General features: G+C 41.7%; 1 long non-coding RNA gene across 1 annotated transcript; it reads right to left on the bottom strand.

Annotated features, from left to right (window-relative positions):
• Window positions 1-834: 834 nt before the first annotated feature.
• LOC148680269 (uncharacterized) lies at window positions 835-10296 on the bottom strand. The gene is made up of 3 exons (XR_015942508.1): window positions 10123-10296; window positions 9255-9301; window positions 835-1802 (listed from the first exon to the last, which is right to left on the bottom strand). It is a non-coding gene; the product is annotated as an uncharacterized LOC148680269 (long non-coding RNA).
• Between the last annotated feature and the right edge of the window lie 7100 nt (window positions 10297-17396).

Here is a 17396-nt window from a genome sequence, read left to right as displayed (position 1 = left end):
TTGTGTGATTATTTAAGCCCTATTTACTAGTATACATTTCTGTATGTATTTAGGAGTTCATTGAAGCTGCCAGAGCTCCTATCAGATGTACACGGGGAAAGAGGGAAGATGATTACGGTCAAGGGACACCTTGGTATCCAATGGCAAGAGAAGCAGAAGAGCAGACTCTACTGGCGGTTTAAAAACCCACTGTCTGCTCCAACACCAGACAGTACTCAGAAGTACCTCTGGCGACATGGGATAAAACATCAGATATGGCTCTTTTACAGGCGCCGAGAATATTCTACAAATATATGATTTCTATTAAATGATGATTAATCAAGTATATATGCTGTATACCCACAACTGTGAGCAAGGCTGACAAGCATATATTTTTAACCTGACTAATGATTATTGTGTGTTCAACTCCCCCCCCAAAAAAGTATTCAGTTAGGGAGAGCGGGATCTTTTACTCCTTCTAAAGTCAAAAGTGGAGGGAGATGTTTGGTTCTGTTTCTCCTCTGAAGTGCGGCGCAAGGGTGCTGACAATTGCAGGATGTAGATGGGCAACTTTTTGGTTGCACAAGTATGTTAAGACTTTGCAAGTGTTGGATTCTTAAGTTGCACTTCAGTGAGGGATTTAGGAAAGGGACTTTTTTGATTAAGTCCCTAAGGGAATTATAATTATAGAGGAATTAGAATTGTAGAGGAACTTTTATTATGTAATCACTATATAATCACTATAATCTGCCACTATTAAAATACACTGTTAAACATATAGAAATACATTCAAGTGATGCAGAGTAAAATACACAGAAGTAAACAGCGGTGAAGTAAGACCATTCAGACAGCATATGCAACACGTACTGATGTATTGACCATGACAAAAACAACTTAAAAACAACTTTGCTCAACCTGCAATGCAATAGCATGCATAGGGAGAATCATTTAAAAAGTGTTGAAATATGACCTTTAAGATGTGCAAAAACAGAAAAACATACAGCCATCAATATAAAGGCTAGAATCCTATTAGAGCCTGGAAATAATGTGATGCTCATGCTGCACCACTGTTTCATGATGACTTAAAGCCTGTATATAAACTGTGGGTTTTGGAACATTTTTAGGAGCGAAATCAATCGACCAACTCTGCTGTAACAATAAACTGCTTCAACTTGACAACTTTGAAGACCTCAGCCTTTTTTTTTGAAACTTAGAAGATGTTTGTCGAGATCCATCCAGCGCAACTTTCCATAACAACTGCTCCTGCAGAGGATTCTGGGTAAATCTCTCGTCAGTCTTCAGCTCAGTTTCACTGATGATCCAGAACTAAGCTCAAACCCAGGGTAGAGTGGCTCAGTGAATGTGGTCTGGACAGAGTGGATGAGGCTCATTGTGTCTCTATAGATGTTGTAGAAGATCAGAGTTCCTGTACTGTGATCCACAAACACTCCTATTCTCCTGCTGAACGGCTCCACTGAGAGATCAGTGCATGTGTTATTGTGCCAGAATGAGGAACTGGAGGTAGAGCAGCGCAAACTCCAGGACTGAGCATTAGATCCAAACACACACTCATCACCTCCTCCCTTCCTCCTGATGCTCTTATATGACACAGATATAAACACAGCAACATCTCCACTCAATCTCCCAGTAATAGCGTCCACACACACTCTCTCTGCACAACACCTGAGGATAAAGACCATCAAATCTGTCTGGATGATCAGGATACGGCTGATTCTCCCACACACTCTTTACCTCTCTGTTCTCCTCAGACAGAATGAGACGAGTATGTGCTGTGTTTGGATCCAGAGTGAGGAAACAGACATCTGAACACAAGAACACACACATTTATAACCACAACTGTGTGTGTGTGTGTGTGTGTGTGTTTGTGTAAGAGAGAGAGAAAGGGTGTGTGTGTGTTTGTATGAGAGGATGGAGAGAGAGAGAGAGAGAGAGAGAGAGAGAGAGAGAGTGTGTGTGTGTGCGTGGTGGCCACACATTGAGAGTGAGGCATGCACGCACACATACATACACAAACATACACAAACATACACACACACACACGCTATACATATTCATTTAAGATTATTTATTGGTCACAATAATTTCAGTTATTGTGTTTATACATTTCGTTTCTTTCATATGTAAGTTTAATAAGACACACACACTTTCGTTTTTTATTACCTTTCTTTATTATTCACAGTACATTTATTACTATTTTGGGTGCACACAAAATCAGTTATCTGTACTATATGTTTTGTTAATTTAGTTTTCTTTTGAGTTTAAGTTACCGTGCTGCAGTGCCGACGAGGAACAGAGTTTCCGGGTGTGGTCCGCCCAACTAAAGGTCCGACGTGCCGCAAGATGCCACCTTTTGGTTCCGCCTGCCGATACCATTGGCTTAATGGCTTGGGGGGAGAGCTCATGTTTAGATAAGGTTCAATAATGATTTGCAATGTTTGTTTATTCAGATTTATATTTAGTTTTGCCTTTTTTAGAATTTATTTAACTTAAATTTAGATGTGTATTTAGATGTTTGGCTTAGTTTATTGTATTTGTAAATTGTATGTTTTTGTCTCCCCCTTCTTGTTTAATGTGGACTAGTCCCTGTGCTATAAATGTGGTCTGTCTTGTCATTTCATAGAGTTCTGTTTTTGGTTTAGACATGATTTGTTTGGTTTGAACTCAGTTTGTTTTCCTTGTTTAGTTTATTGTTCTTTCAATTGATTTAATTATTTAATTAATTTATTTTTGAACTTTTTGTGAACCTTTTTGACTTTAATAAAAATAATTATTTTTGAAAATCTTCTTTTTTGTATGCCCTTTACTGTACGTGCTGGCTCGGTCCCTCACAAGTCGTGTCAGAAGTGGGATTCCGCCAGTAGGGGGCATAGATTTTTTTGCTTTAGTAAACTTTCCTGGCCATGAACCGAGGAGGACGAAGAGGAGCCCCAAAGGCTGTTTCAGTGGAGCAACTGGATGAAGTTGCACAAGAGCTGGGGGATGAAGAATTACAGGAGGTAAGACAATTTGATGTGGAGACTGAATGCACTGAACCAACAATAACTGACTTGACAGGCTTGTTGAGAGCTCACATGGCAAAAATGGAGGCTCAGGAAGCACAAAGGATGGCAGAGCTGAACCAGCAGGAACGCCGGTTCAAAGCTCTCCAACATCAGTTTGGGCTGTTGCAGCTGGAGGTGCAGGCCCGCACAACTCCTGTTCCAAATACTTTGGTAACACCTCAAAATGATTTGGATCACCCGGATGAGGGTGCTGGTCCAAGCTGGCCATTATCTCAGTCAAGAACCTGTTGGAGAGAGGGAGCTGAAGCCCGTGATACAGGTCAGTGCCAACTCAAAGAGCCTTAATTGGAAAAGTTGTCTGAGGGTGATGATATTGAGCATTTCCTAATTACTTTTGAGAGAATGGCAGCAGTTTGCCGATGGCCAAAAGAGGAGTGGGTATTTCATCTGATTCCCCTTCTGACGGGTAAGGCCCGGGCTGCTTATGTTCACATGGATGTTGTAGAATCTCTGAATTATGATGAACTTAAATCTGCAGTATTAAGGAAATATGACATCAGTCAAGAAACCTACAGGCAGAGGTTTCGGTCTCTTGAAGTTGAGCACCTTGAAAGCCCTAAAGAACTATATGTGAGGTTAAAAGAACTGTATGGGAAATGGATGCAGCCAAAAAGTAAGTATATTGAAGAAATCGGTGAAGTGATCATTCTTGAACAATACTTGAGAATGTTGTCTCCAGAGCTACAGGTGTAGGTACGAGAACATGATCCACAGTCTGCTTCACAAGCGGCAACACTAGCAGATGTGTTTGTGGGAGCACGTCAGAGAAATCAGTCCTGGTGATGGAAATCCAGTCGAGATGACCGGAGAGCAAATCCCTCCCAGCAGTCTATGAGAAACTTCCCTGGTGCTGGTAGAAACGCACTGCCTGTCTCCCTGGCCTCTTGGAGGAGGGCCTGCATTTTTCAATGCTCCTAAGGATTATAGGAAAATGCCAATATGTTACCTATGTAATCAAGAAGGTCATACCAAGCCCATGTGCCCTACAAATGTAATCAAGAATACTCAACTGTGTTATGTGCCCAGGCATCTTGCAAAGCCAGCCCCTAAAGCTGAATGCTTCCCAGCAAGCACCACTGTTGAGATGAATGGAAAGGAAATGATTGCTTTGGTTGATACCGGGAGTGATCAGACTTTGGTTCACATGAAGTGCATTTCTCCAGCCCTCCTTCGCTACACCAACCTGAAGGCTGTCCGCTGTGTGCATGGTGACGAAAAGCTACTACCCACCGCAGAGGTCTATCTGAAGGTAAGAGGTCAGACTTACTTCTTGGAGGTCGGTGTAGCTGACAACTTACCTTTCCCTTTAGTCTTGGGGCATGACCTGCCAGTACTGTGGGACTTATTGCAGCCACCATCCACCAGTAACATAGTTGTTACTCGAGCCCAGAGCCATAAGAGAGACGAAAGTAAAGAGTTGCTTGCTACTCTACCATTCTTTGATGCAGAAATCGATGGCTCAACTAAACCTAGGAAATCCAGACGACGGTTTAAGAAAATTCAATATAATGCTTCCGTAATGCCTGTTGATAAATTTGCTGAAGTTTAAGCTGCCGGTCAAAATTGTGCAGATGCAACAAGAGGATGCCAGTCTTGTTCCTTATCTGGAGAGAGCAAAGCAGGAAGATGGAAAAACTGTTGATGGAGAGACAAAGGAAAGATTTTGTATGAATGTGTGTCCGTGAAGTTATCCTTATTCTGGGTCACTCGATTCCTTGGGCTGGCCACCTGGGGAAACATAAAACCATCGCCCGGATCAGAAAACACTTCTATTGGCCTAGTCTGAACTAAGAAGTAGCCCAGTACTGTAAAACCTGCCCTGAATGTCAAAAAGTGTCCTCTGACTGCCCAAGGCGAGTCCCTCTCCAACCACTGCCACTTATAGGCACTCCATTCGAAAGACTGGGAATGGACATAGTTGGACCAGTGGAGAAGAGTCGTTCAGGTAACCGATTTATGCTTGTAGTGACTGACTATGCCACTAGGTATCCCGAAGTGTTTCCCTTAAGATCAATTAAGGTCAAGTACGAAGCTACCTGTCTAGTGCAATTGTTCTCCAGAGTTGGATTTCCAAGTGAAATTCTAACAGATCAAGAAACTAATTTTATGTCAAATCTTCTGAAGCAGGTCTATAGGTTGCTGGGCATCAAGAGTTTGAGAACCACTCCTTATCATCCCCAGACAGATGGGTTAACCGAAAGATTTAACCAGACGTTAAAGCAGATGCTACGCAAGTTTGTTGGTGAGTCTGGCACTGATTGGGATCAATGGCTCCCATATCTTCTGTTTGCCTACAGGGAAGTGCCACAAGCCTCCACTGGATTTTCCCCGTTTGAGTTGCTTTATGGTCATGAAGTCAAAGGTGCCTTAGCAATACTCTGAGAAGTTTGGGAGGGAAACCCACAGAGAAATGATGAAGCTAATGTAGCATCCTATGTGATTCAGATGAGGGAACGTTTGCAAAAGATGTCTGCACTAGCTCAGTCTCATTTGGCAGAGGCTCAAACACGCCAGAAAACCTGGTACGATTAATCCGCTCGGGAGCGGCAGTTTAAGCCCGGTCAGAAGGTACTCGTGATGTTGCCCAGTCATGAAAGTAAGCTGCTTGCAAAATGGCAGGGGCCGTATGAAATTAAAAGGAAACTAGGTCCTACCACCTATGAAGTTGCTCTATCTGACCATGCTCATTCTACACGTACTCCGCATATAAATCTGCTTAAAGAATGGTTTCCTCATCCTCCTGAATCTAGCCACAGCTTGATGATCCAGCAAGTCAAAGAAGAGGATGATTCTGAAGTATTTCTGCCTCAGTCAGCTCTAGGAGATGTGGATCTGAGTCACCTGTCCCCACAGCAACAGCATGAGGTGAGAGAAATTTGTTTACCAGAAGTCTTCTCAGAATACCCTGGCTTTACCACCTTGATTGTACATAATATTGAGTTGAAACCCGATGCTGTAGTTCGAAGAATGAGTTACAGGGTCCCTGAACGTCTCCAAGAAGCGCTGAAAGAGGAGGTGGATTTGATGCTGAGGCTGGCAATTATAGAACCCTCTAAAAGCGAGTGGTGCCACCCTGTGGTCCTTGTTCCGAAAAAGGATGGGTCTATAAGGTTTTGTATAGACTTTCGTTACCTCAACTCTGTGACCAAGTTTGATGCTTACCCTACTCTGCGAATCAGTGATCTCACTGATCTACTGGGCACCTCAAAGTTTCTTACCACCACTGATCTTTCAAAAGGTAATTGGCAGATTCCGTTGACTCCACAGTCCAGAGAACTCACTGCGTTTAAAACACCCTGGGGCCTATTCCATTTTAAGGTTCTAGCCTTTGGACTGCATGGGGCACCGGCCAGCTTCCAAAGACTAATGGACCAGGTACTACGAGGACTACCATTTACAGCTGCTTATCTGGATGATATTGTGGTGTACTGTGACACATGGCAGCAACATCTGCAGCATCTCCAAGAAGTCCTGCAACGCCTTCAGGCAGCCGGCCTGACAGTTAACCCCCAAAAGTGTACCATAGCAAAGGCAGAGACAGAGTACTTGGGGTTTGTTATCGGTAAAGGGGTGCTCAAACCCCAGGTGGAGAAGGTACGGGCCATTGAAAGGTGTCCACAGCCACAAACTCGTAAGGAGTTAAGGTCCTTTTTGGGTATGGCTGGGTTTTATCACAGATTTATTCCCAACATTTCTGGGCGGGCTGCAGTATTGACTGACATGGTTGGTTCAAGGAGTCCCAATCAACTGAAGTGGACCCAAGAAACTGTTGCAGCGTTCCAAGATCTCAGAAAGGCCTTGAGTAGAGATTCTGTCTTGCATAACCCTGATTTCCACCAACCCTTTGTTTTGCAAACTGATGCTTTAGATCGAGGCCTGGGAGCTGTACTGCAGCAGGTGAGCACTGACACTCGACGCCCAGTGGCCTTCTTGAGTCGAAAGCTCTTCCCCAGAGAAGTTCGCTATTCCATTGTGGAAAAGGAATGCTTGGCTGTGAAGTGGGCATTCGACTCTTTGAAGTATTATCTGCTAGGCCAGGAGTTTATACTGGAGACTGATCATAAAGCTCTACAATGGCTTCAAGAAATGAAAGGTACCAGCGGGTAATACGACTGTTGGTATCTGGCAATGCAGCCCTTCCAGTTTATTATCAGACATGTCCCTGGCAAAGAAAACCTTACGGCTGACTACTTGTCCCGATGTGCCAGTGACATTTCTGAAGGGAGGGAGTATGTGATGGCCAGTGTGGTGGCCACACATTGAGAGTGAGGCATGCACACACACATACATACACAAACATACACACACACACACACACACACACACACACATGCTATACATATTCATTTAAGATTATTTATTGGTCACAATAATTTCAGTTATTGTGTTTATACATTTCGTTTCTTTCATATGTAAGTTTAATAAGACACACACACTTTCGTTTTTTTTATTACCTTTCTTTATTATTCACAGTACATTTATTACTATTTTGGGTGCACACAAAATCAGTTATCTGTACTGTATGTTTTGTTAATTTAGTTTTCTTTTGAGTTTAAGTTACCGTGCTGCAGTGCCGACGAGGAACAGAGGCTGTTTCTCAATATGTGTTTTTCAGCGGTCTTGCGTCCTCGTGTTCTCGTGCAACGTCATCATCAGCTGCCCAAGTTCAGTTCCAATACTCAAGACCGCAAGTACGGAGGACGCGTGAAACTTCCCGGATGTGTTCTTGATATCGAGGACGCACTGATGCAGACTTGAGCACCGAACTCGCTCTGGAAGTCACAGAAGTCATTGCGACTGGAGGTGGGAAACGCAGCATTTTATTTAGATTTATTATTAAAGTTCAGAGATATCACTTATTTACCTCAGGAGTTTCCCTAAATGAAACTGTGAAAATAAACATTAACATGGACATCTTAATATAGGAATAAACAGATTAGGGGTTGTTTGTTTGCTGAAAATCGTATTAAAATCTGTTTTATTTATATTGTGCAGAGCATATTTATAATGTTTTTATGCAAAGTATATATTTTGAAGAGGGGAAAAACAATTAATCGTTGTATGAATGCTGTAATGTTTAAATAATTTCCATTTTAAACACGTGAAGGTCATGTGACCATCAGGAAGAACGCAGCATCCCATTTCTCAAAGGACGCGTTCTCTGCCCTCGCGGTCTCCTGAGTTCGTTCTTCCGAGGACACCTGGCAAGACCGCTCTCCACAAGAACCCAAGTCCGTTCTCTGCGTTCATGGAATTGAGAAACAGCCAGAGTTTCCGGGTGTGGTCCGCCCAACTAAAGGTCCGACGTGCCGCAAGATGCCAACTTTTGGTTCCGCCTGCCGATACCATTGGCTTAATGGCTTGGAGGGAGAGCTCATGTTTAGTTTAGGTTCAATAATGATTTGCAATGTTTGTTTATTCAGATTTATATTTAGTTTTGCCTTTTTTAGAATTTATTTAACTTAAATTTAGATTTGTATTTAGATGTTTGGCTTAGTTTATTGTATTTGTAAATTGTATGTTTTTGTCTCCCCCTTCTTGTTTAATGTGGACTAGTCCCTGTGCTATAAATGTGGTCTGTCTTGTCATTTCATAGAGTTCTGTTTTTGGTTTAGACATGATTTGTTTGGTTTGAACTCAGTTTTTGTGTGTGTGTGTGTGTGTGAGAGAGAGAGAGTGTGTGCGCTAGTGTGAGAGACTGTTTGTGTGTGAGCGCGTGTGTGTGTGTGAGTGTATGTGTGTGTGTGTGCACGCATGTGTGAGTGTCTGTGTGATTGTGTATGTGCATGTGTGAGAGAGAGTGTGTGTGTGTGTGTTTGTGTGGGAGAGTGTGTGTGTCTGTGTGTGCATGCGTACTTGAGTGCCTGTGTGTGTGTGAGAGAGAGAGTGTGTGTGTGTGTGTGTGCGTGAGTTTGAGTGTGTGTGTGTGTCTGTGTGTGTGTGTGCATGCGTACATGCATGCCTGTGTGTGAGAGAGAGAGAGAGTGTGTGTGTGTGTGTGTGCGTGCATGTCTGTGTGTGAGAGTGTGTGTGTGAGAGTGTGTGTGTGAGAGTGTTTGTGTGAGTCTGCGCGCACATGAGTGTGTGTGTGTGTAGTCCTACATTTGTGCAGTCCTGCTGTAATCTTTTTGTGTGTGTGTGTGTGTGTGTGTGTGTGTGTGTGTGTGTGTGTGTGTGTGTTTGTAGTCCTACATTTGCGTGGTCCTGCTGTAATCCTCGTGTGTCCTCCATGATCCAGACTGTAAACACACACAGATGGAGAGAATGAGCTGTTTAGTTTCCCCCTCAGCTAATAAGCTAAAGCTAGCACTGAGCTGCTCAGCTACAAAATCTTGAGCTAAAACACACAACACTTGTTGGTTGAGCCGGGATGCACAATGAATGTAACACAGTGCGTTCTTTTCCTCTGCTGTTGGTGAAGCGAGCGCAGATACTGCTCATGTTGATGGAGACACCCTGCTGCAACATTCATTTATTACAGTGATCACACTTAGCTTTGCCATCGTTCTTCAGCACATGCAGCCTTTGAGCACATGTTGCAGTCCATCTCTAAACTATGTTCAGATTATTAAAGCTGCTCGCCAGCGCCCAAGTTCCTGACAGATTAGCAAGTGAAAAATACACATGTGTGCACAGAGAAGAGGAATCCAGATGTTGATTTTAGAACAAGAGTCTGAACATTAATCCAAGTGTCTGATTCCAGAATCTGAATCCATCTTCAATCCCCAACCCTATTCCTGACCTGATATTGTAGGATTCTTCAGCAGAAATGGAGGAAGAAGTTTCTCTGCTCAGCTCAAATGCTGAAACTGTACAGTGTGTCCCGCTTAATGTCACTGTAACTGAGCCAATACACTCCAACATTTACAGAGGAGATTCATTTCACACTCAATGTTTTTCTCTTCATAGACATGACTGTAATACTCTACAAGCTGTATCTTCTGTCTGTCCTCACCCCATAACCCTCACAGAAAACTGAAGCTGATCACAAAAGAGCTTTCTAGTGTCTTTTTTAAAGTCATTCAGTGTAAAAGCACAAGGCCAGTGATGCTCCACATACTTGAGTTTGTCCAGTGTGTAGTTTGGATCCTCCAGTTGTTCAGAGAGCAGCTTGACTCCTGAATCTCCTGGATGATTGTAGCTCAGATCCAGCTCTCTCAGGTGTGAGGGGTTTGAAGTCAGAGCTGAAGACAGAAAACCACAGCCTTCCTCTGTCACCATACAGCCAGACAATCTACAAACACAGCAATAGTCCACATCACACAGTTGGACAATCACACATCTCTTTGTGTTGTGAAGATGCTGACTGCTGTTTCTGCTCATGTCAACAGCAGTGATGAACACACACATCCTGATTAGCTCTCCTTATTGATCGAGCCCTCACATCAGCAAACACACTCACACAAATAATGTAGCATCTTAATATGATCTCCTTCTGAATGAGTGAGTGAATGAAATGTTGCAGAGGTCTGAAATGTGTAATCAGGTGTAGGGCTTTGTGATGTCAGACAATATTTATTAATTACAGAGATGGCAAAAGTACACACATCCTTTCCTCAAGTAGAAGTACAGACACTCATGTTTAAAATGACTATGGTAAAAGTTGATGTACTGACTATGCTTTTGTACTCAAGTAAAAGTAAAGAAGTAACTTCAAAAAAGCACTTAAGCAAAAAGTGGCCATTACTACATGTTTTAGTTTCACTAGGTAGGTAAATAACCGGTGTCCCCCACAGTCCAAAAACATGCGGTATAGGTGAATAGATAAACTAAATTGGCCCTAGTGAATAAGTGAATGGGAGAGTGTATGGGTGTTTTCCAGTACTGGGTTATGGCTGGAAAGGCATCTGCTGCGTAAACATTAGCTGGACAACTTTGTGCTTCATTAGGCTGTAGCGTAAGCTGAAGGACAGTAAGTGAGGATAGGTAGATAACTAAACCTCACATCCTATTTTTTGAAAGTAGCCAAGCAGCTTCACACCCTGCAATATGGCTCCAACATTGCTCAAGAAGTTGACCAATGTATCATCGTCTTGGAGCAAATTCACAGCATTCATCATGTAGTTTTGCGGCTGTTAGATCTAAAACATCAGCAGACATTCATGTTGACAGGCTCTAAAAATAGTTTTGTAGGCCTGTCTGTCTTTATAAATAATGCCTTTGATTTTACACCGAGTTCTGTCCAAAATATAATTAACTATTATTATTTTATTTTATATTTGAATATTTTAAATATATTAAAAATATATGTTTTTTTATTTATTTTTTTATTCTTTTGAAAAGTAATTGAAGACAACACTATAGGCATGCATGTAAAATCCTGGTCAATAAATCAAATCTATAATTTATAAAAAATGTAAATTCTGTATTAGGGAAATATGAACTCATTGCAAATAAAGGAAATAAATCTCAATGCATATAGTTTTTATTAAATGTTTTGATTGTTTTAGAACTGAATTTACAAATCTTTACATAATATCTCTTTGTTTGCTGTATTAGACCGAAAGACCAGAGAAATCCAGTGCAGTATAATCAGAAGTGGACAAAAGATTTCAATCTTAAGCATTTAAATTTCCTATTTCAACTGGATCGTCTCTCTCGTTTACCTGTGATCTGATTGAGCAAAATGGGCCTCATTACCATGTAAACAGGACAGCATCAGTCATGTTAAATTCGCTGTCTACCTCTGTCTCATTTGAGAAGTCATCCGTGCCTTTCTCATAGTAATCTTCATAAACTAGCCTACATATGGTGCATAGTAACCTTGGTTGAAAAAGCTGCAGCACGCAGGCTCCCAATGATAAAAAATAAATCAACTGAATCAAAAAGGCACTCAAATGGCGCAAGACAAGAAATAATCTAGATCAGTGGTTCCCAACCTGGGGTCCGCGCCCCCCTAAGGGGGGCGCCAGAGTTCACAGGGGGGGCGCGGGAGAGGATAAGTATTGAGGTAGAAAAAGGCAAAAAAATGCTCCACTATTATAAAGGGCTTTGCAATTAATCGAATATCCGATTTAGATTTCGGTTTCAAACGATTATAAAAAAGCATTAATCGAGATAAATGATTATTGCATCATATTTTGCCACGTTCCAGTTGTACACGCTCTTAAATGGCTCTTAAAAGCGCGAAAGAGCTTATGTGTGTGTGCATCACGATCACGCAGTCAGCAGCATATGCGGCCGGTCAGCATACATTCACTCTCATTCACACACTGAGACGAGCAGAGGAGCGCAGACATCTAAAGTCATCTTAACGTGAACGCTTTAATGGTCAAATAGGTGTCAAAACGCGGTGTTTAGTGATTATGTGCATTAACCCTCATTTGTGTAATAAACAAACGAGTTGAGGATCAAAAGACGTGAAAGAGAAACCATTAAAGAGACAGCGCGCTTTAATCCTGCTGTCACCTGTTTTTATCATTATTAAACAAACATAACGAGAAAACCCTCGCTGCTCTTGACTGAAGGACTGCTGTAGCTAAAGTGTTTTTCTTACAGTGAAGATGCTTAAAGCACAGTTTGTTTCATATTTTTATTCTATTGTATTTATTTCTCTTTCCTTTGCAGGGTGGAAAATAACTGTATGTATACAGTTGAAGTCAGAATTATTAGCCCTCTTAAATATTAGCAAACCTTTTCCTGCCCAATTTCTGTTTCATGGAAAGAATATTTTATTACCTTATTTCTGAACATAATAGTTTTGATATCTCATTTCTAATTACTGATTTCTTTTTGTCTTTGCTATAATGACAGCACATAATATTTTACTAGATATTTTTTAAAATACAAGCATTCAGATTAAAGTGCAGTTCAAAGGCTTAATTAGAGTAATAAGGCAAGTCATTATAACGCTAGTTTATTCTGCAGACAATCAAAAATATATATTGCTTAAGGGGGCTAATAATATTGACCTTAAATTGGTTTCAAAATATTTAAACCTGTCTTTATTCTAGCTAAAATAAAACAAATAGAAGAAAAAATATTATAGGAAATACTGTAAAATTCCTTGCTCTGTTAAACATAATTTGGGAAATATTTATATAAAAAAAAATCTCAGGAGCGCTAATAATTTTGACTTTAACTGGCAATGGTTTTGAATAATCGTGATTACAATTATGACCAAAATAATCGTGATTATGATTTTTCCCAAAATCGAGCAGCCCTACTATTATATATGTATTTTTAAGTACCAAAAAAATAAATAAAAATCTAAACACATGCTTAAAATTCCAACATAATAGTGAAAATAATTAAAATAAATAACTTTAAATAATTATTTAAATTTTGCTCACTCGCGCAATCTGCTTGTCAACGTGTCGTAAAGGCAAAATCAAAACAAAAATGGCAGACAAACGTAAATGCAGTGATTCTTCAGAGGCGAAGAAAAAGATTAGACAGTATGACAAAGCCTACCTAAATTTTGGTTTATTGAAGGCCAAGACAAGTTAAAACTGATTAATTAATATTTTCTATACATATTACTATATATTAATATTACACAAACACACACACACACACACACACACATATATATATATATATATATATATATATATATATATATATATATATATATATATGTATATATACACACAGTACATATGTATGTGCGTGCGTGTGTATTTATATGGTGGGGGGGCTCCAATGTTTGTATATGTTCATGGGGGGGGCCCCAAAGAAAAAGGTTGGGAACCACTGATCTAGATCACACCCCCCAACATATGAAAACCAAAGTAACAATCCCGATATATAAATGTAAGCAGTAGAAAGTGCAGATATTTGTGTAAAAATGTAAGAAGTAAAAGTTGTCAAAAAAATAAGTAGTGGAGAAAAGTACTGAGACCAGAAACAGTACAGTCACCAAGTATTTGTACTTCGTTACTTCCCATCTCTGATTAATAATCGCCTTTAAAGATATACTGATGTCTGATAATCTCGTCTCTCCCCTCACATCTATCATGAGATACACACACACACACACACAGTTATTTATTTGTGCTCTGTTTTTTCCTCTCTTTCTCTCTCTCTCTCTCTCTCTTGCTCATTTCTGTTTTCATTATTCTCAGGTTCCGTTCATTGGTCCATTCAGCTGTCAGTCATTCCTCCCCGGTTACGTAAAGACCACTCGTCATAAAAGCGCGCGCCAGACCATTCGCTAGTAGTCCCTTGATTTGTCTCCCTTGCCTTTTTCTCTTTCTCTTTCTCTGCTTTTGTCGATTGTTTCCGTATTTAATGCGTTGTATTGGAAAAACCCCGTCTAACTGTGTATTTTGTTGTTGCTCGTTTCTGTGTGCACGTTATCCGTCTGTTATTCGTATATCATTCTCAGTTTACGTTGTTTACGAGGCTTGGACGAAGCGGACAGGTAAGAAGGTCACGTGACATACATTTTGCAACACATAGGACTACTCTACTGTTTCAAGAGTTCCCACTTAGATATGCTTGGCACTTATAGCAGGTTTGGCATGCTGTCCCGGGAGAGAACCCTGAGCTCGGAGATATTTGAGCCCAGGGCTCCCGCCCGGTCTAGAAGCATATCAGGAGAACCGAGATCAGGTAGGTCTCGATCGCTCCCCCTTTAGAAGGGGAGAAAAAGGAGGAGATGGGGTGGAAGGGGGGATTCTTCCAAAATGAAGATAGTGCAATGGGGAGAAAGTGATCCATTTATACTAAGCCAGGATCATTCTGATTGGATTATTACTGATTACGGATGAGTGGCCAGCGGTGCACAATCATATCACGTGCTCCTCTCGAAATTAGTTTATGAAACTTCACTTCAAGAGTTCCCACTTAGATATGCTTGGCACTTATAGCAGGTTTGGCATGCTGTCCCGGGAGAGAACCCTGAGCTCGGAGATATTTGAGCCCAGGGCTCCCGCCCGGTCTAGAAGCATATCAGGAGAACCGAGATCAGGTAGGTCTCGATCGCTCCCCAAAAAATGCCTCTAGCTCGGGACAGCAGCCGAGTATTTCAAAGAATTTCCCCCAAAAAGCTAGAAAGTTTTTACTATATCCGGCTGCTGGATATAGTAATTATGGAATGAAGAAAGAGTAGGGGGCTCCAGTTGGAGCAAAGTTTGAAACTGACTCCAGTGGAAGCCAGAGCGGGGGAGGGGGTTGGGTGGAGACTAGTGAAGGGGGGCCATAAGGGGTGGGCGGGGTTGGCTCATTAAGAGTCAAAAATGCTCGAGGAACACTCCAAACAGAGATAGAGCAGGGAAGTGGCAGCGCTATATATAAATATATATGTATATATGAGAGAGTATATAAATATATATATATATAATGGGATAATCTAAGGCCTGGAGGGGGTGATCAGGAGACTTCTGAGTCAGAATGGGCGCTGCGGGAGTTGGGTGCAGCAAATTTTTTTTTATTTTTTTTATTTTTATTTTGCCATCTCTAGCAGAAATCGTGAAGTGTGATTTGGGCGGTGGAGATTTCTGCTAGAGGGTGAGTGGCAAGTTTGGCCAGACTCTAGCTGGAGTCGATGCTCGTGGAACACTCCGACTGGAGATGGAGCGGGGAGTGACAGCGCTCTATATAAATATATATCTATAAACGAAAGTCCATAGATATACATATATAATGAGTTTCAGTGGCCTGGGGGGGGCAGTGACTGACCCCTGTGGGGGTCGGCGCCCGGGGAACAGGGCAAGCTGGCCTACTCTAGCAGGAGTCTGGGAAAGGGGATTTGGACAGTGAAGACTCCTGTTAGAGGGTGACGGGATAAGTTAGGTGCTTGAGGAACACTCCGTTAGGAGATGGAGCGGGGGAGTGACAGCGCTATTATAAATATATATCTATGTACAGGTGTATATAGATATATATATATAAATAAAGATTGCTAAGGCCTGGAAGGGACAGTGAGACGACCCCTGCGGGGGTCGTAGCTCGGGGTAACACTTCTGCGGAAGTCAGAGCTTTAGGGGGGGCGGGGTCCGGCAGGAGTCGGGAAATGGGAGGGGGCTGTGAAGACTCCAGCGGAAACGGCCAGGGTGGCGGGGTGACGGGGGGCTTGGATGAAACTCCAATTACCTATGTGGCTGGGGGAGGAAACTGAGTGTTACTCAGGCTAGAAGGAAGAAAAAGAAGAAGGTGGCTGGGTCACACCCTCGCCCTTGAGTGGATGTGGGATTATGGCTGACAAGAGCCATCTGGGCTTCTTTGGGGGGCCAGTGGCTAGGACGCATGTCTTGAAGGCATCAGGTGACCACCTTTCTAGGATCTGGATTTGTTGCTGCCCTTTGTACTTCTGTGATGGCTGCTCATATTCTGAAACATAGTATACAGGAATAAGAGAAGTAATTCAACACCTTTAATACTTTTGCCACACATTTAAAGACCTTATCACCATTTTTAATCAAAAAGCTGGCGAGATTTATCTTACGGAATATTTACTAAATATTAAAATGTAACAAATGAAAGTTTTTGTGCGTACGCAGCGTTGATACATGAGGCCCCAGATCTGTACGGTTTCTCTCCAGTGTGTGTTTTCAGATGTGTTAAGTGATTAAACCTCTTGTCACATTGTGAACACTTATACGGTCTCTCCAGTGTGAATCGCCTGGTGCAGTTTAAATTTTGGAGCTGTAATAAAAGTCTTCACACACTCAAGCACACATACTCTTTCACACCAGTGTGGATCTTCATGTGGTCATTAAGTTTTGCTGATTCGTTGAAACTCTTCTGCTGATTCGTTGAAACTCTTCCCACACTGAGTGCATGTCAATTGTTTCTCTCCAGTGTGGGTCTTCATACATTTATTAAGGTCTGAGGAGTTGCTGAAACTTTCCACACCGAAGCTGCGGTCACATTAGAGCATTGAGCATGAAAAATTCTGTTGTACGGCACTGCAAAAAGGGGCGGGATTAAATAAGATTTTTAGACATTAAAAAGGAGAGCGGTTGGTCCATATTTTACATTTCTGTCCAGAGAAGTCATGTTTTGATATTCGATTGGTCTCACACTGTCAAGTGATGTGATTTCGCAGGTCAGAGTTCACCAAGCTTGAACTTTAAAATGCAGTGAACTGCAAAACTTGATGCACGAACTTGCATTTCCGGTCTGGCGCATTCGCGTGCGTATGAATGGAAATCTATGGGGAGAAAAGTTCAGTGTGACCGTGGCTTAAGTGCAAGTGAATGGTTTCTCTACAGTACGGCTCATCATGTGGTAGGGGATCAACCTACATTTTAAGATCGACCAGGGTTTATTAGCTCATTTCAATGTACCGGATCTTAAAGATTTGTATCATTGATTTAACTCAATTGTGTCAGACTGAATCAGATTAAAAGATTCACACTTTATCTACCATTTGTCTTGCAAATTGAA

This window comes from Danio rerio, chromosome 4 (assembly GCF_052040795.2).
Source record: "Danio rerio strain M-AB ecotype USA chromosome 4, GRCz13ab, whole genome shotgun sequence".
NCBI classification, from domain to species: Eukaryota; Metazoa; Chordata; class Actinopteri; order Cypriniformes; family Danionidae; genus Danio; species Danio rerio.
Note: the sequence above shows the minus strand (reverse complement) of the source record. Positions and strands in the feature narration are given on the sequence as shown.